At 46.3% G+C, this 25,158-nt stretch overlaps 1 long non-coding RNA gene across 3 annotated transcripts in view; it reads right to left on the reverse strand.

Annotated features, from left to right (window-relative positions):
* Positions 1-25,158, reverse strand: part of LOC132350335 (uncharacterized) — a 123,840-nt gene that overhangs the window by 40,607 nt on the left and 58,075 nt on the right. For all 3 annotated transcript variants that reach the window (XR_009497896.1, XR_009497895.1, XR_009497897.1), the window contains exon 4: positions 9,572-9,663. This is a non-coding gene — a long non-coding RNA (uncharacterized LOC132350335). The remainder of the gene's footprint in view (positions 1-9,571; positions 9,664-25,158) is intronic.

Below are 25,158 nucleotides of genomic sequence, written 5' to 3' on the forward strand. Positions count from 1 at the left end.
CTTTTGATCTTGTCTTTTGTGGAACATTTTATTGGTGGGGATTACAAAAAAAGTAAGCCCAGCCAGACTTTGGTAATTCCTCTCCTCCTCAAGAGATCTAAGTTAGCTTTCCAGGTCTGTTTCTTCATGTAATATCTTCCTCCCAAACTTAGTGTAAATAACTAATTGTATGACTTACAAAGAGACTTTGTTTTTTGTTTTGTTTTCTTGTATAATAGCTTTGTTGAGAGATAATTCACATACCATACAGTTCGCCCTTTTAAAGTGAACAACTCAATGGCTTATTAGAATATTGACAGAGTTCTGCATCCATCACCTGAATCAATTTTAGGACATTTTTATTACTGGAATTTTTAAGAGCCCACACCCCTTATCTGTCACCTCCAGTCCTAATCTATGTTCAATAACTATAGATTTATCTATTCTGGACATTTCATAAAAATGGAATCCTACAATATATGGTCTTTGGTGTCAGGTTTCTTCCATTTAGCGTAATGTTTGCAAGTTTCATCCACGTTGTCACATGTATCAGCACTTCATTCTTTTTTATTGCTGAATAATATTCCATTTTGTGGATGTATCACTGGTTTATCCATCCATCTGTTGAGGGACATTTGGATTGTTTCCACTTTGAGGCTATTATGAATCATGCTGCTATGAACATTCATGCACGAGTTTTTGAGTGGTTATGTGTTTCCACTATGAAACTAGGAGTAAAACTGCTGGATTATATGGTAACTCTATGTTTAATCCTTTGAGGAACTGCCAAACTGTTCTCCAAAATGGCTGCACCATTATATTGATATATTCCACAAAGGTACTTTGAAAGTGTAAAAGTATAATGCAAATGGTTACAATTTAATATTACTCATTGCAATGGCAAGAATAACATTTGGTCACTGTAATAATTTAGATTGTACTAAAGTGCCTAAAGTAACCCGACCCCTCCTGTCCCACTAAACCCCACAGAGAAAGAAGCACTGTAAACAATTTGGTATGTAGTCATCCTTCCTTTTTCCTTCCATCAATACACATATACAAAATTTATATATTGATACTTTTGCTAAAATGAAAATGCATTCTTACTAGACACGACTCTTTCTTTTTTAAACTGTGGTAAAATAAATACAACATAAAATTTACCATTTTAACCATTTTTTACAGTTCGGTGGCATTAAGTACATTCATATAGTTGTGCAACCATCACCAACCATCACAGACCTTTTTTCATCTTGCAAAACTGAAACTCTGTACCTGTTAAACCATAACTCCCATTCCCCCTCCTCCAAGACCCTGGCAACAACCATTCTACTTTCTGTCTCTATGAATTTAATTACTCTAAATACCTCATATGAGTGGAATCATACAGCATTTGTCCTTTTGTGACTGGCTTATTTCACTTAGCATTGTGTCTTCAAGATTCATCCATGTTGCTGCATATGTCCACATTTCCTTCCTTTTTAATAATCTGTATCTATCTATCTATCTATCTATCTATCTATCTATCTATCTATCTATCTACCTATCGACCCAGTCGCCCTCAGTATCTGTGAGGGATTGGTTCCAATACCCCCACAGATACAAAATCCAAAGATGCTGAAGTCTTTTATAAAAATCGCGTAGTATTTGTAGATAACCTATGCACATCCTCCCGTATACTTTAAATCATCTCTAGATTACTTATAACACCCAATACAATGTAAATGTTATGTAAATAGTTGTAAATACAATGTAAATGCTATATAAGTAGTTGCAGGTTTGTGGCAAATTCAAGTTTTGCTTTTTGGAACTTTCTGGAATTATTTTTCGAATATTTTTGATCTACAGTTGGTTGATACAGAGGGCTGCCTAAACACACTGTGTTTATCCATTCTTCTGTGGACGGTTCCACCTTTTAGCTGTTGTGAATAATGCTGCTATGAACATAGATGTACAAATATCTCTTCGTGTTCCTGCTCTCAATTATTTTGAGTACGTACTCTCTAACTCCCTTTTTTAAAAAATTTAACTTTTTATTGAAGTTTATGTCACTTAAGAAAACCTTGGTGTACTAATGTGGTTCTCCCACATTCTAAATCACCTTCATACTTTAAATCACTCAGTTTTCATCTATAGTGCGGGTGTCCTACCATCTACTTCACCATTGCCCTCTCATGAGAAACTGAATAGCCATTACTACTGGGTGTTTCCCATGGGCTGGTCGTAGTACACAGTTCTTCACATACATTGGCTGATAGGACCCTTACAACAATTCTTTGAGATGGATATAATTATTAGCCCCATTTTAGAGGCAAAGAAACTGAGGATAGAGAGCCCAAGGCCATTCTGCTAGTAAGGACTGAAGTCAGAAATCAAAGTCTGTCTGACTCCCAAGCTTAACTTCAGCATCATATCTAATGACATTACCGATGGGTCTCTTTTGGCTGGCCCTGGAGTGGCCTGAATATATGTGGACGCTCACATTCCAGGAGCCATGGGGCTGATTCCCCAACGAGAACAGATCTGCCTTTTACAGTGAGTGTTCTTTCTCAGAAGCCAGGCTTCACGTAGCCTCAGAAAACCAGAGCAGGTTCCCAGCTCCCTAAGAGAGCTATCGGATCATGTTTCCTCCCCTCTGCTTCCTTTCCTTTTTCTCTTGACCTCTTACTTGCTCAATTCTGCCTTTACCCCTGACCCCACCCCTACACTGTCCTCCAGACTATCCAGGTTCAGGTGACAGAAACCCAGCTCAAATTAGCTTACACAAACAAAATGAATGTTTTGGCTCATTTAACTGGAAACGTAAGGGTGCATCTGGCCTCAATCCTGATTGGATCCAGGGTCTCAAATGATGTCATTAGACTGTTTCTCCATTTCTCAGCTCTGCTTCTCTCTGTACGTTGATCAGTTCTTTCCTGCAGTGGACAGGATTTCTCCACGAAGTAGGAAAGATACTCCCAAAACTCCAAAACTACAGTGTCAAAGCTCAGCTATCCCACCAGAAGGAGGGCCAGTTTCCTTCTCCCAGCATCCATAGACCAGTCTCAGGGAAGGACTCCAATTGGCCATGCTTGGGCCATATGCTAATTCCTTAACCAATCATGTGGCCAGGAAGAGGCAGTATTAGGACTGCTGCAGACTCAATGGCACAGAAGGCAGTTTGTGTTATCAAAGAGAGAGGAGGAAAAAGCATGTGTGCTCAGCAGACAGAAGCAATAACCATCATTCACTTTGTCTGCCTTGGTCAAATGGCTCCTCCAAGCAGCAACAGACCCCCCACATGTGGCTACTGCTGTTACCGCCACCCCTGCCACTCAACCCCACCATCACCGGAGAGTGAATGGAGCCAGAGCACGCTGCCTTAGAAAGAATTTAAACCTCACGTCTGTGGGGATATCCAACCCATCCAGCCCTGTTTCCCTTGCTGGAGGAGACACTGCACTATCTAAACATTTTCATCATCTGCTGCTTCTTCCAACTCACTTCCCAGGCTTAGCTCATCTTTCAGAGGCCTCGTCTCTCCCCCACTCTAAGGTACAAGAACATGAGGCGCCCAGATGTCCCGGCTGTTTACACTGCACGGAGCACGGGGCCGTGCGTGTGGCTCCCCGCTCATCCCCAGGTTCTTTCTCCCCACAGTCCTAGGCTCTGCTGATCGCTACAAGCCAAATGGTCACGGACAAGCGTGGTCATTACGCTGCCTCTTCCTCTTGACTCGCTGCAGACCTGACCAGATGAAATATTTGGCTTTCTCATCATAAGGAGGCCTAATGTTTCTTTGCCATTTGATTGACTGTTAAATGAAAGCCAGGCCCTTTTGTTTGGTGTGGGGTTCTTCTGTTTGTTTGGTTTTTTCCAGCATGTCATGATTCATTCATCCCTGGCCTGACTCCACGGACAAGCTACAATACTTGGCACTATTCTCCTCCTCTCCTTTGTCTCCCTTTCCTTCTTGTACCCTAGGCCCACCTTGAGGAAAAGGTTCTCTTCCCTCTGACATCACTGAATGCTCTTGCTGTAGGTGAACTTGGACCAACATTTCAAACTGCCAGAGACTAGGGCTTTGGGAAATAAGATTTGTTTAAAATAGTTGGATGCTCCTGAACCATCTGCCCGTGCCAAATTGAGAAATAAATCACGAAATATAAACCAGAGAAACAGAACAACAAAACTTTCATTTTCAACTGACTTACAAACTAAAGAAACTGTAGCAGAATGAGCAACGGACGCGAATGTCATTATAACTAACTTGGTCTGAGTAAGACTTTATCTTATCAAAGCACTTCCCTATCTACCAACTCATTTCATTTTCTACAGCCATACCAAAGGGAAGTAGGCTAGGGATTGTTCTTATTTCCATTTTGCAAGTGAAGAAATGGCAGATCCATGTCTCGGGGTGGGCCTCTTCAGGGAGCCTTCTGGAAAGAAATCCCTAGCGTCCTCCCTGAGAAATTGAGTCAGGAAATGGAAGATCAGGTATGAAGTTGGCATCAGAGAAGACGAGCACTGAGGCTTGTCAATTTACCTTTCTCCCCTGCACACATTCCCAGGGCACCATACAAGGTCCGCTGAAACAGGCCAATCCTTTAAAAATCCTAGCCTAGAAGCCAACTAAGCAGATAGTATAGCCCCATTTTACAGCTGAATAAACTGAAACAGGAAGGGTCACTCAGTGCCTGGGATAAATCACACAAAGAGCCGGCCAAGAGAGAAACAGAAACAAATTCTTACTCAGACACGGCATGTTATTCTACTTTGTCACTGGAGTATAGGATTATTTTCCATTTGCACGCTTGACAAGAATGTGACTCCCATGAAGAAGGAACAAGAATCGCACATCCCCTGTCCCACAGTCTCTCCGGAAAGCTAAGAATATAAATATACAGATTACTGTTTATACGCTAGGGTTGTGGGCTTGGATTGAGAAATTCACAAAATCTATTCTTTGTACTCTGAGCTTTGAGTTTTTTACTTCCTTTGAGTTGACAGGGAAATGAATGCAGATCTTTCAGTGGATCCTCACAGTTATGGGTCATTCTGAATGGGCACCATAGGGGTAAGAAAACAGAGAAGTGGCAAAAGAACAAGGATTCTTCAGGGTGAAGCAAAAGATATGGCCCATGTGTAGATAACTAAAAAGGAAGAAGTATAATTAACAGTTAGTCATCCATTCAATCATTCATTCAATAACCATCCGTTACAATTCTCAAACGACCTTGAAGTTCTTGTGGGAGGTAAATGAGAACACTTATGTATATGAGAAGCCCAGGGCGACGCTCATTACATGGTGGGCCTCCAGTCAACGCTGGGTCCCTTTGTTCCCAGTGTCCCAGCTCTGTGCTATCCTGAGCAAATACTTAGAAAGAAGAATGAAAGTGGTGTCTTTGTATGTGAAGACTGGAGATGGTCTAGAAGCAGGGGGGGAAGAGTGGGAGATAAATGTGGTCATGAGAGAGAGGCTGGGCTGGGCAGGGCTTTCCCGCATGCCAACTCCTCAGGAATCTCAGACACTGGTTGCTATGGAATTTCCAACAATTCCCATAACACACTCCCACAGCTGGGCAAGTTTAGAGTTTTAAATAATCTCACGGTCAAGGGAGACCCTCAGATGTAACAGAAGGTATACTGGGCCTTGAACAAGCTCCTTAACCCCTCTGGTCCTGTTTTCTCATTTGCAAAGCAAAGGGGGAAGGACTACATGCTTCCTAAGGACGTATTGGGCTCAGCATGACTATGAGTTAAGGTTTCCTTCACGTACAGCCAATATCTTCACTGTAAATTTCAACTCACTTCCTTTTATGAAATCAGCTAACTCTAGTCTTCCTAACATAATACAAAGATCATTGGGCTGGGTGGACCAAGATCCAGGGGCAGGGACCCAACCTCAACAGGACCAGCTGGCTCTAGCCACTCCCGTGGCCACATCTGGTTCCAGGAGCCTGCTGAAGTTTGGGGAGCATCCTGTGCCATCCACCAGAGAGATCTGTCTAGGGCAAATGACGCAAGTTCTCAGGAAGATTTTGTTCCAAAAGGATTGCTGTAAAGGCCACCCTGAGAAATGGAACCTACAGAAACGGTCGTGCGGGAACCCCTCCCCGTGGGTTCCAGGGACCACCATCTCCTCTGGTACGGACCAATCAAGACTTCAGAAAGGACTTCTATGTCTAACCCTGTCCTGCAGAACCTCACCACATCCCCATTGTGTGGCTGAGGCAACTTTGCTTCTGTGAGATTAAAACATCTTCCCAGGGGCTTACAGTGGGCGAGGGGTGAACCGCAGTTCCAACCCAGGTCTGTGTGAACCAAAAGACTACTGTGAGCTCTCTAGCTAAAGAGACGTCAAAGAGAGCCCCGATGGGGACCTAAGAGGACAGCGTAAAGGGGCAGGACAGAGGGAAAGCCCTAGAAGAGGAGGCTGGACAAGCCTGCTGGGAGAGACTGCCTGCACGCAGACCTTAAGGTCTGGGGGGCACTGCCACCTGGGGGAGGACGTTGCCTTCTGGCCACGTCCTGCTTCCCCAAGAGACCACCACCCACCAGCCCAGCACAGACCAGCGTGCCTTAAAGGCTGGGGCCTGGGACATCAGCCCCAGTTCCTAAATCTAGGGGTGGCCACTGTTGTCCTTGTTCAGAATGTGCCTTGTACGAACACACTCAGCCAAGAGAGGGGGTGCTTCACCCATCAAGCCATGTGCCCATTGGGCAGAGTCTGCCTTCAGGGGCTGACTTCCTAATTCATGCAAAGGTGCTGAGCCCTACTTTAAGCGGCCCCCTTTCTGGTGCTCTACTCTCATCCATTCCAGGAATACCTGCTTCCGGCCAGGTCATGCAATTGTGCAAAGAAGAGGGAGACACAGTCCCTGCTCTCGAGGAGCTGAAGGTCTAGAGCAGAAGGCAGGCACACGGACCGTGGAAAAGCAGGGGCTCAGGGCACAGGGAGGCGAGGGGCCACTCATCTGAATTCTGGAGTCTCTCATGGCTAATCACTCTCTATTATGTTCTCCTCCTCTCTCCCCCTTCTCTGGCAAATCAGAATTCAGGTAGGGGGACCCCCAGCCCCCATCTCCTCAGCTGCTCTCCTGTTCATCTGATCCCCAGCTTAGTGTGACCTGGGCTGGCCACCCTTCACCCCCAGGTGTAGTCAAAAGGTCCTTTGTCTCCAGGGAACCTGGGAAATTCCTTCCTTTCTCCCAGCTCAGGGACCGCCAGTCTTAATAGGTTCAGTATTTGATTGTCAACAGATGGAAGGTCAATTCTGTAAAAACAAGGACTTTGGGTCTGAATTGTTGTTTCTTTAAGTCCCTCCAACTCTCTGCGGGATCTCGGGCCAAGACGTTAGGCTGAACCTAAAATCAATCAGGCCCCAGGCTACAGAAAAAGTGGCTCAAAATACAAAACGTGCTCTCAAAACACGGTGCCAAGCTTCCTTCTCCAGAGCACGGACGCTCCGTGTCTCTGAGCAGTTTAAGGAACAGCACAGACATCGGTCTCAGGGGACCGATCCTTTTAGGATCCTCCAAGATGACAACAACAATAACAAAGGGGCATCTCACTTAGCATGTTCAGGCTGCTGTTTATTGAAACCCCGTTTTCCAGAAATCTCCCTCATTTATGGAGCCTGGTTGTGACCACATCGGCCTCACCCTCCCCTTGCTTAACGTGTCACAGGACGGAAGCTGGGGACTTCAGAGAGAGAGAGAGAGAACCAGGGGCTCATGTGGAGCATGGAAACAGGGTTCTTTTGGGGTGGCCTTTCCAGAAAGCCACCAAGTAAGGAGAATGAGCCCACCGCCTTCCTGTCAAGCAACAGCCGACCAAGGTCTGCCAGGGCCGTCCTGGGGACATGTGCGGACCCCCGTGATCAGAGGCCCCGAGTGGACCAGGGGCTGGAGTCAAGACTGTTGTTGACTCAGTAAGAGGCGATTTCTCACTAAGAGGGAGTGAAATCCTGCTGTCCCTGGTACCACCTATCCTAGCCCCCAAAATTCCAGTTGTGAAAATAAAGTCAGCCAAAGGAGCCATTCTCCCTGTGCTGCTAGAAATGACAGGTCACTTTGGATAAAAAAAGAAGCAGTCACTGTGAACATGCTAACAGCTTAGCTCCTAAAAGCCACACGCCCTTCTCCTGGGGAGAATGCTGGGGCTCAGATCAGGGACCCCCAGCCTCAGCTCAGTGCCTGCTTCTGGCACGAGGGCAGAGTAGCCAAGGGCAGACAGCAGAGAAGATAAACGTCCATGGTAGGGAGGCTTCGTTATATAAAAAGCAAGTGCATGGCTATAAATAGCATACTGGGATATATGCAAATCATAGGCAAAGCCCCCTGAGAGTTCTCACTCTATTCAATATATCATGAGCACCAAACAACCTACTTGCTTCAGGAAGTAGAAATATTGATAACAGCTAACGTTTATTGAGCACTTACTACATGCTCACACTGGAAAACCAGGGTGCTCAGGGAAAGCTTCAGACAGGAGGCTTTGCAAGAGAGTTGGAAATGGAGTGGAAATGGCACTCCTGGCAAGGAAGGCTGGGAACAAAGGCCCAGCGGCGGGAAGGGAGTCCAAAGCAGGACTCCAACAAGACCTTTGTGAGGGAAGGTAGGTTGGTTGCAGGTCGCGGCCTCAGCCGGAAGGCCTGCACTTCTCACCGAGGAAAGGCAAGTGTGAGCAGTTGCTTCCTTGCACCGGTCTCTTTATGGGGCTATTGAGCCAAGGACCGAGCAAGACAGAAAGGTTTTGACAGTTTCATTTTATTTTGTTCTAAACAAGAGATAATATGAAATAGACACCTGGGAGTGTTTTGAATTAACAACCCAAACCAAACCAACAGCTGCATCCCAGAGAGGGGGGGAAAGTTTCCTGCCTTGGCCATATTTCCTTTCAGCAACATTACATTAACACTTATGAAATACAGCTGAAAAGTCATGCAGTATTTAAGGGGAAGAGAAAGGCACTTCCATACTCTGTGCAGAACGCGCTGCCAACTAATTGGCCGTGTAAGCTGGGTTTTCAACTCATCTGCAAAAGTCTCGAGGTTAATGAAACCATTACATATGCAAGGATGTTACGGAAGGGGGGGAAACAGGGAAGAAGTAATTGACAAGGCTCTCCATCTACCTTTGCGGTGTGGGCTATTCTTACCTGACAGGACTTATCAAAGTCTGCGATGCGGGCGGAATGGGTCTCTCTGGGTGTGTGTGCGTGCGTGCGTGTGTGTGTCCATGAGCGTGTGTGTGTACAACCACGCTAATGAGGACAATTCTCTTTCTCCATCTGGAATCCATTAGTCGTGATTATGGTGACGGCCTCTCCTTCCCTTCGTACTATCAGAATTAGCTAACCCCATTACTACCCAGGCCACCTTTCTCAATCTGCTCCACAGAGCGTAGGAGACGGCTTCCTGTCATCTAAGCCGTCTCCCTGTTTCCCACTCCGGAGCCATTGTAAATTCCCTCACCCCATCTCAATTACAAGAGCCCTAATAGGCCCTCTCGTCCCAAGTGACAGGCCTCTGCAGGTGTTTGGGAGGCGGGCGGGGATGGGGGGTGGGTGTGGAGGGAAAGCCAGCTGATCGCGTGCTCGCGAGCCTTACCCGGGCTCCTCCGTGCTCACGGCACCAGGCCTGCGTCTTGCAGGTGTTTGGCAATCATCTCGGCCCAGTTACCTCACCGTTTCTTGGGGTGGCTGGAAAAAATAAATAAGGCACGTTAAAACGGTTGTTACGACAAAATAGGAAAAGCCTAAGAGACAGGCAGGACCCCAAATGGAAGGCTTGATTCCTTTAATCAATCCTGTGGCTTCAAGAACAGGACCTGCCCCAGCTGATCCCCAAGAAGGGAGCAGGGAGATGATTTAGGGGTGCTCTCCGGATGAAAGCACAGATGAAGTTAGTAAGTCTCTTGGACTTTGGGCTTCCCTCCTCCCCCTTCTTCCCAAAGGACCTTATTTCCTGGCCACCGCACCTCACCCTCACCAGTAGGCTGTGGCAGCAGGCAGGGACTTTTAAAACAGTGCGAGAATTTGATATTTCCCAAAAGGTCATCAAAGGAGTCACTATGAACAAACAGTTGGATTATCCGGCCCTTATTTCACGGTTTAATACGGTTTTTATTTGTTTGGAGTGTAGTTGGAGGTGGGCACCATTTTTTCAGGACAGTTCCTCTGTGACCAGGTATCGCCTTTGTGTGCCCGAGTTAGCAGTGTCCCCAGCATGGCATTTACTGTATTATCTTCATGTGCATCAGGACATGAAAAAGGTTGGGGAGCACTGCCCTAAAGGTCTCCTTTTTTCCTGTTCTACATGTTCCCTCAACCCTTTTTTTCATGCTTAGACAGTCAAAGCTGTAAGGTCCCTTACCTTGGCCAACAATGTCCTCCGTTGACCACTGAGGCCAATGAGGCCCCTAGGGTCTCATGACTTACCTGATGTCACACAGCCCTGGGGTTGGGGGCAGAGCTAAGATTAGAACTCAGGCCTCTTGGCTCCCCACTGAGGTCTCCTCCAACTTCTTTCTGACTTGAAGCATGCATTTCCCCGGCTTCCTGCACTATAGAACTTGTTCTCACCCCCTCCTGATCTCATTTCTCTCTCCCCTGCTGACCAGCAGGTGCTGATTTGAACTTCCAGGCTACCAATCTGAACAACCAGGGCATCAGGAATATATCCTAGTAGGAGAACTTACAGCGTTCATGCATCCGAAACCAGAGGGGAGAGTGGGACCACTTCTGCATTCATCTGCCACTCTTAGCTTTAGTTAGAAAAGGACGGCAAGGCGTCCTCAGGAAGGCCAGCTTGGGCTAACCCTCTGTATCACAGGCGGGTGCAGACATTAGCTGCCATAGTCGGCTTTGGTTCCTGTGGACTAGGGGAAAGCGCGTCCTGAGTGTTAATCCCCTTTCACAGCCCATTGGTGCCAGGATCGACATGGTACCCAAGACTTATCAGTTCAGAGTGGGCAGGGTTCAATGTGGGCAGTCTGAGGGGAACCTGTGGTGCCACAAATACCCCTTTTCCAAGCGAATTCCAAAGTCTGGAATTTGGGAAATGGGAACTCCGGTAAAGATGAGAAAACTATACAACTCTTGTCACACCCTGCTTGACCCCACTTAAAACTCCATCTGAGCATCTGTCCCTGTGTTTCGAGATGCTAGGGTTATTTTTGGCACTGTCTACGTGACTGTTCACCCCTCTGCAAATAAAGAATTTTCCCACCCCAGTTAGGGATGGCTTAATCTGATTAGCGTCCAAGGCGGATCAGGAGATGATAGATGTGTTCTAATTCTTCATCAGGGAGGGGGCAGGATGATTCTAAATGCTTGTTCCTCCAGGTTGAGAAAATTAGTATTTCTCATATAAGCTGTCGTGTCCACACCTCAGGAAACTGGTATGATGCATAATTTCATTCAAACTATAGCTGACAACCATTCGGAGATCGGGTGGCGAATGATAAGTTGACTATACGAGTTGTCTAAAGAAGTTCAAGCTATTTTAAAAGAAATCAATAGTGGTGGCAACAAGGAAGCTGGGAAGTGGGTGCTCTCCCAGACTGTTGGTAGAAATGAAAATTGAAATGACCTTTCTGAATGGCAATTTGACAAATACGTACTAAAGACCGTACAATTGAGCATACTCTTTGACTCAGCAATTCTAAGAATTTTACCCCAAGGAAATAATCAGAAATGTGTACAAAGATGTACATATATGAACTTTCATTACAGCAATTCTGTATCGTAGGAAAAAATACAAATAACTTAAACCCTAATAATAGGAATTCACTCTTAAAAATAGTGAAACATTGCAATAGAGCCATTGAAAATAGGGGATTAAAAATTAAAATGAGAAATTTCATAATATAATTATAAGTAAAAAGGAAGTCAGGCTACAAAACAACTTCTCCAGTATTATTTCATGTTTATAAAAATCTTTGTGTGTATGTGTGTTGATATGTATAGCTGATGCACTTTGTTATAAAGCAGAAACTAACACACCATTGTAAAGCTATTATACTCCAATAAAGATGTTAAAAAAAAAAACATATATTTGAAGGCTATACTCAAATTTTTCCACAATGACTATACATTGTTTTTATAATCAGAAATGAAAATTTTAAAGAAACGAAATCAATTCCTTCAGCTATGAAATAGAGAGATAATGGAGTAAATAGTACCTTTTCTTGTTATAATATAATCATCTCAGCCCTACTCTCAGCTCTCAAACAAAATTTTTCTTAAGTATCAGATGTGGTCCAATCAATACCCCAAATCAACTAAATTCATCCAAGACATAAACTTAGTTTTATCACATACACATTGTACTATGTAATTTTACGAGTACAATGGAATAGTCTTCATTCTCTTCCCTTGTGAGAAAATACATGTATCTGCACATCTGATGTTTGGGATGGATATTGCCCGAAACCTAAAGGACTGGGGATCTCCCTACCAACACAACTGCCATCACTTCCCTCCTGTAGAGCATCTTGCTGGATCGACCAAGGCAGAACTTTTCCATGAATGGCCTCATAGTACACTTCTAAATGACTTGACATCTGAAGCCAGAGAGGTCCTGGGAATTACAGCCCCAGTACTGAGAAAGCAAGGCCTACAGGAACACAGGCCACAAAAAAAATAAACCAGAATTGGTATCTCTGCTTAAGTCACCTTATATGCCTGAAAAACCATAAAGGAAGTTAGAGAGTGTTCTCATTGATCTCAAAGAGCCATTGCCAACCAAAAGGACTCAAAAAGGTCTTTAGTGGCATAAAGGGTGGTCTTGGCCGCAAAGCAAATCCTGGCAATAACTACGAGTTAGCCACTCTACCTCTCAGAACTTCCACCTTCACCATGATCCGTCTTGGACTACGGATGCCTCTGACTGCCCAAGGGGCAGCATCTAGAACTTATTCTCTCCAGGTAGGTCTAGTGACCAAAATTGCTCCTCTCTCCTCCCAAGCTATGAAAAATACTACTCCCTCAAGAATGGCTGGTTAGAGGCATTGATAGGAAAGCAATCTGATTGAATTATTCACATTAAGATATAAATGACTATAGCCCTAGCACTCCCTGTGGGTGTCTTTTAAATGACACTAATTCATTCTTTTTGAAAATGTAGCCTTTGAATCATCTGCATTAGAATCACCTGGGTGCCTGTTACAATTATGGGTTTCTGGGCCCCTGCTCCTATCAGAATCGGAATCATTCCTGGTAGGCCCCAGGGATCTGCATTTTAAACAAGCCCCTTTGATTCCTGTGCACCTTGAAGTCTGATAACTGGTGGAATATGCAGGAGTTGATATCTTTGAGCAGAGAAGGCTTCACAGTTAAAGGACCACTTTTCACTCCAGGAGCACCCACATCAAAAAAACAGGGGTGAGAAATTCCATCAACACAATACATTTTTATAACGTTTTTATACAGCTTCTATACAGCAATCATCTACATTTTAACAATGCAGAAACTGGGGCTCAGAATGATTAGGTAACTTCCCCAAGGTCACACAGCTCTTAAATGTTGCGTCTAGCACTTGAACCCCAGCAGCCTTAAGAAAGCCTCCTGAGGACTTACTTCAAATACCAAGTTATAACCCGTCTCAACCACAACTTCTCCAACTTTGCTAAGACAGGCAGCAGCACCCAAACTTGAAAGGCTGTGACGACACCCCTAAAAGGAGAGAGAGAGAGGAAGAACAAAACCTGGCTTAGGTGTGAATTACTTAGAACCCTACACCGTGTGTCAATTCTCACTGAACACTTTGGACACCAGTTTAGGCTGGCTGATGTATTATAGGTTTGCCTGAGAAGCCTCAGAACTTTGAAACTGTTCCCATTTGTGCTCTGATTACACATTCGCTCTGACTTGAAAAAGAATTATGTTGTTAGGAGCCACTCACTCCCTCTCCGCAGCTGCTTGTAGCTGTTTCTATCTGTAATGATTGTTTAATGACTGTTTAAGAAAGTGCTGCCTGAGGTTCTCTAATCACCCAATTTTTATTAAGCGCTCAAGGAAATCACACAGGTGCAGAACTGCCTAATTGACAGGCAAGCCACGAGTTGTGCAGAGCTCCCTTCCTCCAGACGAGGAAGTGCGACGCTGATGGCAATATGCACCCCACCTCACCAGCAAAGGGGGAAACGTAGAGGAGAATCACACTTTGGTTCCCCCAAGGGGAGCGAAAGAGGGTTCTGAGAGAAGAGACGGGAGAGAGTGATGGGGACCGGGAGTAATAGATATTATGAAGAGGGTAGCAGCAAGGTCTAGAAAGATCACTAAAGGCTTGGCGGTCAGAAACCCTCATCTCTCCCTACCCTGATAAGCAACCTGGAGATCCAAGACCCTTCATCCGAGGGCTGTGGAAACTGCCAGCCGTAACTGGAATGAGCTCTGGAGCTGAGTAGTTCAACGAACAGTTATTGATGACAGACACTGTTCTAGTTGCCATGAAGTTGGTACACAGATCAATGAAGAATGAATGAAGATGAATGGATAGATGTCCTTACCTGTAAGGCGCTCAGAGTCTGGGGTAGGGGAGGCAACATAGGTTGATACTGCAGCCATCCCTACCATTTGTTTAGTCCCGCTATGCACTACACACTGCTAAGAGGTTTACAGACATAATCGAAGGACATACATAATCGCATCTCCATATGAGAAAACAGAGACTTAAAGTAATTAGGCTCCTTACCCCAAATCATGTAGCTAATCAGTGATGGAGTCAGCATTTGAAGTGATGTCTGGCTCTAAAGCCCACGCTCTTAACCACTCTCCTAGACTGAGAATTTAGCTTAGAGTTACTTTGCATATGGAGAGTAAGATGTGCCCAGGGCATGATGGGAGCACTGACAGTAGACACTTAGCCCAGCTTGGATTCAAATTCTGGATCAGGCACTTACTAAATGTGAGACCTTGGGTTAAGAGCTTAATCTTTCTCAGCCTTAGTTTTCCCGTATCTAAAATAGGTTCAATAATATCAACCACATAGGACTGTCTTAGAATGAAAGGGGATAAAGTACATAGAGCATCCAACACAGCATCATCTAGTAGAGCACGTAGTAGGTGATGAGTGAACATTGCTTTCCCTCCCCCTTCTGGCTGCTTTTCAGCTGGGAAATGATGGGAGCTGGCAAGCCAAAGTCAAAAAAGGCACAAAGTGCGTGGGGAAGGAGGCTGGTGGGGTGTGTGGACAGGGGCAGCCCCTGTGGGGCTAATGTTAGCCACTCTAACATTACCTAGTGAAAATTAAGTAAGGAAATGCAACCAGGTCCACATGCGGATGGGCATGGGGTATTCAGGACAGCACTGTCTGTAACAGTAGGGAGTTGGAAGCAATCTAGATGTCTATCACTTGGAAATGAATAAGATTATGAGGGGTGTCTATTATGCAATACACTGTAGGAGTTCGGGGTAATGTACTGTCTATATATACAGCATGAATACAATTTGAAAACATAGTTTTGGAGTAAAATTTAAGAGTCAGAAAGAGCTCTATAGCCCAAGTCCATTCATTTAAATGACGAACCCTTACACATTCAAAATAACATTGTATTATTTTGCAGTGATACACACGTACCTAATGTATATGTCTGTGTGAATAATGACACCCAAAGATGTCCACATCCAAATCCCCGGAACCTGTGAATATGCCATGTTATATGGCATATTATATGGCAAGAGGGAATTAAGGTTGCTAATCAGCTGACCCTGAGATGGGCAGCTATCCTGGATTATTCAGGTGGTCCCCATATAATCACAAGAGCCATGAAAGAGGGAGCAGGAGAGCAAGTGTAAGAGTGATTCGGGTGAGTGGGCTTCCCTGGTGGCGCAGTGGTTGAGAATCTGCCTGCCAATGCAGGGGACACGGGTTCGGGCCCTGGTCTGGGAGGATCCCACATGCCGCGGAGCAACTGAGCCCGTGAGCCACGACTACTGAGCCTGCGCGTCTGGAGCCTGTGCTCCGCAGCAAGAAAGGCCGCGATAGTGAGAGGCCCGCGCACCGCGATGAAGAGTGGCCCCCGCTCGCCGCAACTAGAGAAAGCCCTCGCACAGAAACGAAGACCCAACACAGCCATAAATAAATAAATTAATTAATTAAAATAAACAAAAAAAAAAAAAAAAAAGAGTGATTCGGGTGAGAAAGACTAGACCAGCCATCCATGGCTTTGAAGATGGAAGGGGGCTGGGAGCCAAAGAACGCAGGCAGCTTCTGGAAGCTGGAAAGGGCAAGAAGACAGATTCTCCTCTAGAGCCTCTCAAAGGAACACAATCCTGTCAACAAATGATTTTAGCTCAGTGAGACCCATTTCATGATTCTGACTTCCAGAGCTGTAAGATAATAAATGTGTGTTGTTTTAAGCCACCCCACTTGTGGTCATTTGTTTCAGAGGCAATAGGAAACATACAGCATCAAACACGTTAGCTTGAGTACCAGAGGCGGAAGAGGAATGGAGGTGAAGACTGGAAAGGAAGGGAGTGCCGTACATGGACCAAAGGTGATGTTATGCCCCGTGCTGAGAAGTGTGCTATACTCAGCTCGGTACCTGAGGTGAAGGAAAAAATAGAGAAAGAAGGGAAAGGGGTCAGGAAGGGAGATGGAGCAGAGGGAGGGGTTAGAGCTCGTTGGTTAGGTGGCACGTTCCAAACGGTGACCTCAGGTCCAGCACAGCGCGCCAGATGCACTGAAGGAACCAACACACAGATGAGAACTGATGACTGTAAAGGGGGGTGCACAATAAAGGAGCAATCGTGTTAAGGTGGGTTAGATTAGAACAACTCCTAGAGTGGGCGGGAACCTGGTCTATGGTCCCCTGGTTTCAGGGTGTGGTACAAAGCCATCCTCCCTACCACACTAACCAAAAGGTACCTCTGGGCTGGGTATAGAAGACTAACTAAAGAAAATCAGAACTGCCCTGTAAAATGGCTTATTAATACCAATTTTACAGAATCTCTTCCAGAAAATAGAAGAAGATGGAATGTTTCCTAACTCATTTTACAAGGTTAGTATTATCCTGATACCAAAACCAGACAAAGACAATACAAATATATATCCCTCATGAACTTAGACACAAACATCCACAACAAAGGTTTAGAAAATTGTAGCCAGCAGTTTTTAAAAAGAATTGTATACCATGACTAAGTGGGATTTATTCCAGGCATGCAAGGCTGGTTCTACATTTGAAGATCAATCAATGTAACCTACTTTATCGATGGGCTAAGGAAGAAAAATCATATGATCATATCAATTGATGCAGAAAAAAGCATTTGACAAAATCCAATACCCATTCGCGATAAAAAATTTCCCAGCAAACTAGAAATAGAGGGAAACTTCTCAACTTGATAAAGAGCATCTATACCTACACACTAACATGATACTTAATGGCAAAAGACTGAATGCTTTCCCCCCAAGATCAAGAACAAGGCAAGAATACCTATCCCTGCTACTCTTATTCAACATAATACGGGACAGGGGGGCGGCGGGTGAAGGTAATGGTGTACTTATTGAGCATTCCTGTGTTTCCCAACAATAGGAGCCAACATCTGGACCTCCAGCTCACCTCAAGACAAGTGAGGCCTCAAGGATACAGCACCAAGGCCCCACCCTTGATATCTAGGCTGCCCAGATGGCAGCACTTCAATCTGAGGTCCCTCTCACTGGCCTCTCCCACACGTTTTCATTTTTTAAAAATAAATTTCCCCTCAACATTGATTATTGGATTTAAACCCTCACTGCATCCCTTTGTTCTTCTGAAACTAAAGAGTTTCCCAAGTTACCATCAATCCAGTCCAAGCTAAGAGAAAAGAATCCAGATTGCACACTATTTTGTATTACCTGAAATCAGAATGCAAAAGAGCTTACTTTTTCTCACCCCCCAAAATTGCAAAATGCTTTCTTGTTCACCGGCTCATCAGCTCCAATCCTCTCCTCTCACTTCTGGGCCTTTCCTGGATCCCCCCCTGGAAGAATGAATTGCTCCCTTCTCTGAGCTCCCATAGCAAGTGGTATGTGCCCCTATGGCCACACCTGGCACTTTCCATTAAAGCACTGGTTCAGGTCTCTCTGTGGCCCGCTAGACCAAGAGGGACCACACAGTGAGTAATTTAGCATCCTCTCCCCAGCACCTAGCATGGGCTCAGTCATGGGTTTGGGTGCAGTGCCGTCGAGAGGTAGGTATTATTGGCACATAGAAGGGACTCGGTAACTGGTAGCTGGAGTGGGAGCCGGAGGAAGAAGCTGGGACTTAGACACACTGACGGACTCCATCAACGTCACACAGCAAGACGGGGACAGAGCTGGGCTTCCACGCAGATCTTTTGCTTCTCATTTCGATAAACAGACGCTTTTCACCTGCTGATGTCCTGCCCTGCAGCTCTGGAGAGACCATACCCCAGGAAAGCAGCTGAGGGTTTAATGCATACCTCCTCGGTATGGAAGCTGAAGAGAAAAAAAATCAGCCTTGTTCCCGCCGTGCAGAGACGGCACAGAAACAGAAAAACTGCCAGGACTCTGAGAGCCTCTGAAAACAGGATGCAAAACACAGAGCCCAGCCTACCACAAGTTCAGCAAAGTTTTTACGCGTTGAACTCTGAACTTTGAGAAGTCTGGAATCTTCAGCAATTGCTTATTGCCTGCAGGATAGACGCAGTTAGTCCCATGCCTTTTGGGCATGCCCTTAGCTGCAATCCTCATTGAAGTTTCCATGCTGCTGCTTTCAAAACTGCTCAAATTCCTTCACTCAAGTGTTCTTAGCACTTATGTTGATAGGGAATACTTCAAAGGGTACATCTTTACTTTATCAAATCTGATCTAATTTTGCAGATGGAATCAAAGAGGTTCATTTTGAGTCTAGTCAAGTTTGCCAACCATCCCGGAGAGGAGGCATCGATGCTTTGTCGTCTGTGTAATTAACCTTAACTGAGAGCCCCCCAAAGACACCGGGGTCTTTAGCCATCCGGACCCAGAGACCCCTGGGCAGAGGCAGGGGCCCCCCCTCAGAGTGAGAGGAGCATCAGGAGGGGAAAGATTGGTCTCCAGCACCCTGGGACTCACGGCTGGTCCTTCTCCACAGCAGTCAAAGGCAGGATGGGTGTTCCAGGGGAGCACTATGAAGACAGAAAATCTAATGAGCTTCAGTGTGCCTGGCGGTCTTCAGAGTGTGCTGTGTGGTAGAGGGGAGCCCCGGACGCAGGCAGCCAAGGCCCGGAGTAGTAACCTTCACCCTCGGCTGCAGGAACAATAATGCTTCTCTTCTCCCAACCTGGCACTTTTTAGAAAACCCAAAACTTGATGTCGGTGCTAATTTGCCCCCGATACCTGCGTTTGAAGCTGGATCCAGGCGTGGATTCAGCTGCCTAACCAGAGAGTAATTTCCAACTGAGCTATTATAATTGTTACAGTAAAATGTCTGTCTGCATACAACACACCAGGTTGGAGGAAAGCCATTGAGTTTGGTGTTCAGAAAAGTTCTCTGTGGTTCAGAGCAGAAACAGTTCTGGCTGGTTTGACTTTATTTGGAATATATATATATACACATACATACATACACAGGGCAGCCATTTCGAATTGAATTGAACACAAAGGCAGAAGTCTCGGGGATTCAGCTCTCATTGTCCTCAGGTCTGGGGTCCCCCTTTTAAAAAGCTCTTCAAAAACTCCCACACACAACCGGCCCCCACCCCCTGGCTTTGGACACTGGAGGAAGTCACGTTCATCCACCAGCCTCTGGGAGGTCAGGGGGAAAGTCGCGGAGCCTTTGTAAGAGGCCCGTGCAATTGACCATGAAAAGGCTCCGAGGATCGGATTTCTGCCCACTAGTTCTGGTCATCAAGGGGGTGGGCGTCACTCTCCCTTTCCCTCGGAGGAGAAACCAGGCCAGGTCTGGGGAGGGGGGAACCCGCCTCAGCCCTGAAGCCTTCAGGCCTCCCCAGGTTGCCTGGCCCCTTACCCCTTGCTAAGAGCCACCCATCTGGCTCCCCTCCAAATGTTTCTCTACCCAGCAGAGTGACCCTGTGGAAACAGATCCAGCAAGACAAAATCCTGAACTTGGCCTTGAGGGCTTTATGATCTGCCTTGACTACCTCCCCAGCCTTCTGTCTCCAGCCAAGACCGGTTTCATGGGCCTGTGATGTCTGCAGCCACATCGGGCCCCACATGCACAAGGTTCCTGTTCTCAGGATTTTGAAATTAATTTTTTTTTTTTTTTTTTTTTTTTTATGGCTGTGTTGGGTCTTCATTTCTGTGCGAGGGCTTTCTCTAGTTGCGGCAAGTGGGGGCCACTCCTCATCGCGGTGCACGGGCCTCTCATTATCGGGGCCTCTCCTGTTGTGGAGCACAGGCTCCAGACGCGCAGGCTCAGTAGTTTTGGCTCACGGGCCCAGTTGCTCCGCGGCATGTGGGATCCTCCCAGACCAGGGCTCAAACCCGTGTCCCCTGCATCGGCAGGCAGACTCTCAACCACTGCGCCACCAGGGAAGCCCCCAAAATTCTTAATTTTTTAACAAGGGATCCACATTTTTATTTTGCACTGGGCCTTGCAAATTACGTAGACTTCCACCATGCTCCACACACATTCCCATGCTTCCTCCTGCCAGAAGCCTTTACACATGCTGTTCCCTCTGCATGGAATGCTTTTACACAGCCCATCCCCACCATTGACGCTGCCCACTACTTATCTCACTCCAACTCACCCCTTAGATCTCAGCTGAATTGTCACTTCCTCCAGGAAGTCCTCCTTGCCCTCCCCAACCGGGTCAAGTCTTAGAGCACCATTCTCTTCTCTTCCATAACTCTTCCTATGGTTGCAATTCTACATTTGTTATATATTTATATAATTTAACTACGAGCTGTTTCCCATCTGGAATATTAAGTTCTAAAAGAGTAGAAACCACATCTGATTTTTTTGCTCACCATTTTAGCCTCAGTGCCCAAGACAGTGCTAGACACATAACAAATATTCCATAAATGTGTGTTGAACTAATTATGTAATGTGAAAGGAGAATACAAGTTGGAGGCAGGCCCTGCAGTCAGACTGCCCAACTTCATATCTGTTTCTGCTGTTAGCCATGCGATCTCAGGTAAATTCCCTAACCTCTCTGTGCTTTATTTTTCTCATCAAGGAAAAGGGGATAAAAATGAATAACTCATAGAACCATTGTGAGCTTTTGATGAAATGATGTACGTGGAAGAGTTGGGACAGGACTGATGCAGTCAGCAGTCCAGTGGCCAGCACTGTTATTATGGGATGGCTGGTGAACACTGCACATGCGCTCTCCATGTATCACATGTCCTTGGAACAACCCCATACGGCAGGAACTGTTGTGCCAGGGTGGCACAGCTAGCAAGCGTCTGAGCAGGACAGGAATCCGTTAGAATCCAACTTCTTGGCTTGTGTTTGGGCCAAAGGCACATAGCAGTTGAGAAAGAACAGTGAATGGGATTACCAGGGAGTTGCAGAAGCCCAGGGTGGAGTTCTAGCTCCATCCTTTAGTATTTGTGTGATCGTGGACAATTTTCTTGGCCTTCTTGGGTCTTAAGTTTCCTCATCTACAAATCAAGGATGATAAGAGATGCATCTCATAGGGTTGCAGTGAGTATTAAGTGAGATAAACCTCCTAAGTCACTTGGCACAGGGCATGGCTCCTAGTTAAGTATTCAGTATGTCTGAGCTCTTAGCGTTATAATTAAAGTCACATGCCAGTGTCACTCTCGCTCCGGTGCAAGGAGCCGCACGAAGCCTCACGTTTCAGAGCTGCCTTGCTCCCATATTCACAGCCACCGACGCTTCCGAAGTGAATTCAGATTGTTTGCATAGAGGAGGGCACCTCTGTCCAGAATTCCTTCGACTTCCGGCATTCCCTCCACACCGCCCCTGGATGAATTGTGCTGGCGGCAACACCTCTGCTTTCCAGATCGAGGGGTGCTGTTCCCCAACGTGGAGGGTTTTCAGAAGACCTGAGGCCCCGGGTGCAGACCTCTGAGGCCTCAGAGGCCTGCTCTCCGTCCGCTCTCCCTGGAGAAATCAAAGGCATGGCGAGCGAAGGGTTCATCCCAGCAGGTGCTGGCCCTTCTCCACACGTGGGGTGCAGGGACAGGGGTGCAATCTCATACAGCCCGAATGGCTAGAACGTGCTGATCTGGGATTAAAGCAGAAATCTGGTTTCTTCCTCAGCCAATAACCAAGTAAAGAGAAAAATCCGTCCGCGCTGCAGCCCCTTGCAGACTTCTCAACAGACTGGGAAAACGCGGTCCGCCTGCTAATCACCTGAGCTCAATCAGGCGGGCCTTCCTCTCCCCAGGATGAGTTAGGGCAGATGGTGAGGGGGAATCAGGTGTGACCAAGGGGTGGGCCCGAGGGGTCTTGGCTGCCATCCAGACACGTCGTGTCCCCCTCCCCGTGAGCTGGGGGGCCCTGGAGGGACACCGCGGAGCAGTTGAGGGCGTCCAGAGAGGTTGACAGGGCCCTCCTCCACTTCAATCAGAACCCCACAATTTTGTCATTCATATATCTATATAAAGGAGTTCTAGAGAGGGTTCTATTTGAGGGTGGAAAGTCACTTTTTAAAAGTTATTATTAAAAGTAAAGAAGTACTGGTTTTGTCCATTTCCCTCATTTTACTCAAGATAAAGCTGAGACTCACAGAAACCTCCCTGCACGGCTAATTATCAGCCGAAGAGAGGCCAGAACCTGAGCCCCTCGCTGCCGACCGGCACTGCTCTACTCCAGCACTGGGGCTACTGAGCGGTGGATTTGGAAGGTGGGATCTGCATATGAAAACAGCTCTGGGAGGGAAGAGAAAAAATCACTGAGCCAGAGGAGACTTGAGAAAAGTTTTCCCTTTCCTGTTTTAGGAAAGGTAGGACTAAATACAGGTGCACTGACCCTCCCCTCTGCCTCTTCGGTGAATACGGTTGCCGTATCCTCTGCAGGAGAAAAGTGGGCCGCGCGCATTCCTGGAGACGGCCCCCCCTTCCAGTCCTTCTCACCAGGAGCCTCGCAGGCCTGCCCCGCACCAGCCATCAGCGTTGGAAGCACATCTAGGGGTGGCCGTTAGCTGTGGGGAGCCAACACCGGGTGGTCTCAGCTTCGGGTGGATATCGTGGGGTGTGCTCATCCCTAAATTATTTTGAGTCTGACCTCATGGCTTTGGAGCCCCAGGCTGATTAGCTGGCCATGAGGATGTTATTAATGGAAGTAAAACGTCCTTCTGGCAGAAGACCCTGAAACCTGCTTTGGTGGGTCATGAAATTCAACAGATTGGGGGTAGGAGGAGACATCCAAGGTTATCTAGACTAATGACGTTATTCTACAGAGGAGGGTGCTGAAGCTCAGAAAGAGAAACCAACTTGCTCAAGAAAAAGTAAAAATAATGATAAACCTATGCCTCTGGAGTAAAGGGGAGGGACAGTTGTGTCTCCTCTCTCCCCCAAATAACTGCTCATCTGAAACCATCTCAAATCAAATCCTCTTTCTTGAGCTACAAGGCTTTCTCCACTCAATCCTCCACCTCCCCCCATTCCCCAAATCTTATTCTAAAAGTTGCTATCCAATTAATAAGAAGTCCTAGCTTATGGATGAGTCATAATTCCCCATCTCTCATGACTGGGCCACGTAGAGGACATTTTCAGGAGTTGTTGGTCCACATGGGAAGTCCTAACCCACTGAGCTGAAGTCAATGCATATCCCTGACACTGAGCCAGGCCCCATCTCATGGCCTGGGAAGGACTCCATTTAGCCTGGTCTTACCCAATCTCTCCTCCCAAGGCAATGAATCAAGTTAACAAGAACCAACCTAGAGAAAGTGGGTCATGTTAGCCAAAATTATTAGAAAGAGTTTTCCATTTAACTGGGGCAATATAAGTCAGGGAACTGACACTTTACTTGGATCTGAGGAATCCACAGGCATGGATTCTATTTTCCAAATCACAGTGCAGACATAAAATCAACACAGAAATAAGCAATCTCAATCAAAACAAGAAAAATGATGATCACGACAAATCAACTTCCTGTCTTGATATAGGAAGTTCATGGCTTTTTAGTCTCTTTTGCTCTAATCACCTCCACCCACTTTGCAATCTTTAAAATTTTTACCTTCACTTATTCATCCAATAAGAAGGTCAAGGTCAAGATGTTGGCCAAACCCTCATCCCCACTCAACATACTCTTCCCACTACCCCCCAGCCTCTCCCCAGCCAGCCTCTCCTCCAAAGTGAGCCTACGATAAAAGTACAGCAGGCTCTGTGCATTTTAAAGAGTTAGCCTATTTTCAACTATAAAATAATATGTGGCATAGAAAACAGCATGTAGGATGAAAAAAGATCCTGTTTAGTTTCAGTGTGACATTTGCCTGGGGGAAGAAGTGCAGAGCTCATTGGCAAGCCGATTGTTGAAGCCCTGACCAGTCAGTTACAAAGTGTCATCATTTAATATGCCAGTCGGATCTGCCTTTTCCAGGCCAATCACTCCTTTTGTGCTGGGGAGAGGGCAGAGGTGGGGTGCAGAGGAGAAATTGAGTAGCGGCGGGGGGGGGGGGGAACAGAAGAATGAAGGGGGTAAGGGGCACACAAAAAGGACAACTGCAGAATGTTTTATGGCTCAAGCTCCCTCCCACCCCCATGGGAGCCTCACTGGTGCCCACTGGGGCGGAATGGCCAGAGCCCAGTGGCTCTTGGTCACAGTAGCTGCCCAGGTGAGGCATCCATAAATTATGCCCCCAAGCCCCACCTATGCCCGAGACGTGGGTACACTGGGCCCCAAAGTCACAGAACTCACACACATCCCTAGAGCTGGGATCATCTTCTGGCCCCAGATGCTACCAGAAACATCAGCTTCTAAAGTTATGGGCAAAAAGGTCAACACATCCGAACCTATTACCACCTCCTGCAAGCTCAACACATTTCTGTGTTTAGACATCAGTGCAAGATCCCGGCTCCCTTTCATGACTCTGAGCTTTGTATCCAACTTACCATTAACAGGGCTCAGCAGAGGCAGGGCTTTTGACTCTCTCTCCCCTCACCACGGCCCCCTCTCTCGGTCTGTCAGCCTTTTCTTCATCAACTATATTTGTTACAATCAAGTCCTGTCAACTGTCACGGCTTACATACAGACTGCCAGTAAATATGTCTTTCCACTCATTAGACATTCCTCTCAGTCACCTTGGGATTTCTACCTTGTCTATCTCACTCCAAAAAAC

The sequence above is a fragment of the Balaenoptera ricei genome, chromosome 16, assembly GCF_028023285.1.
Source record: "Balaenoptera ricei isolate mBalRic1 chromosome 16, mBalRic1.hap2, whole genome shotgun sequence".
NCBI lineage: Eukaryota > Metazoa > Chordata > Mammalia > Artiodactyla > Balaenopteridae > Balaenoptera > Balaenoptera ricei.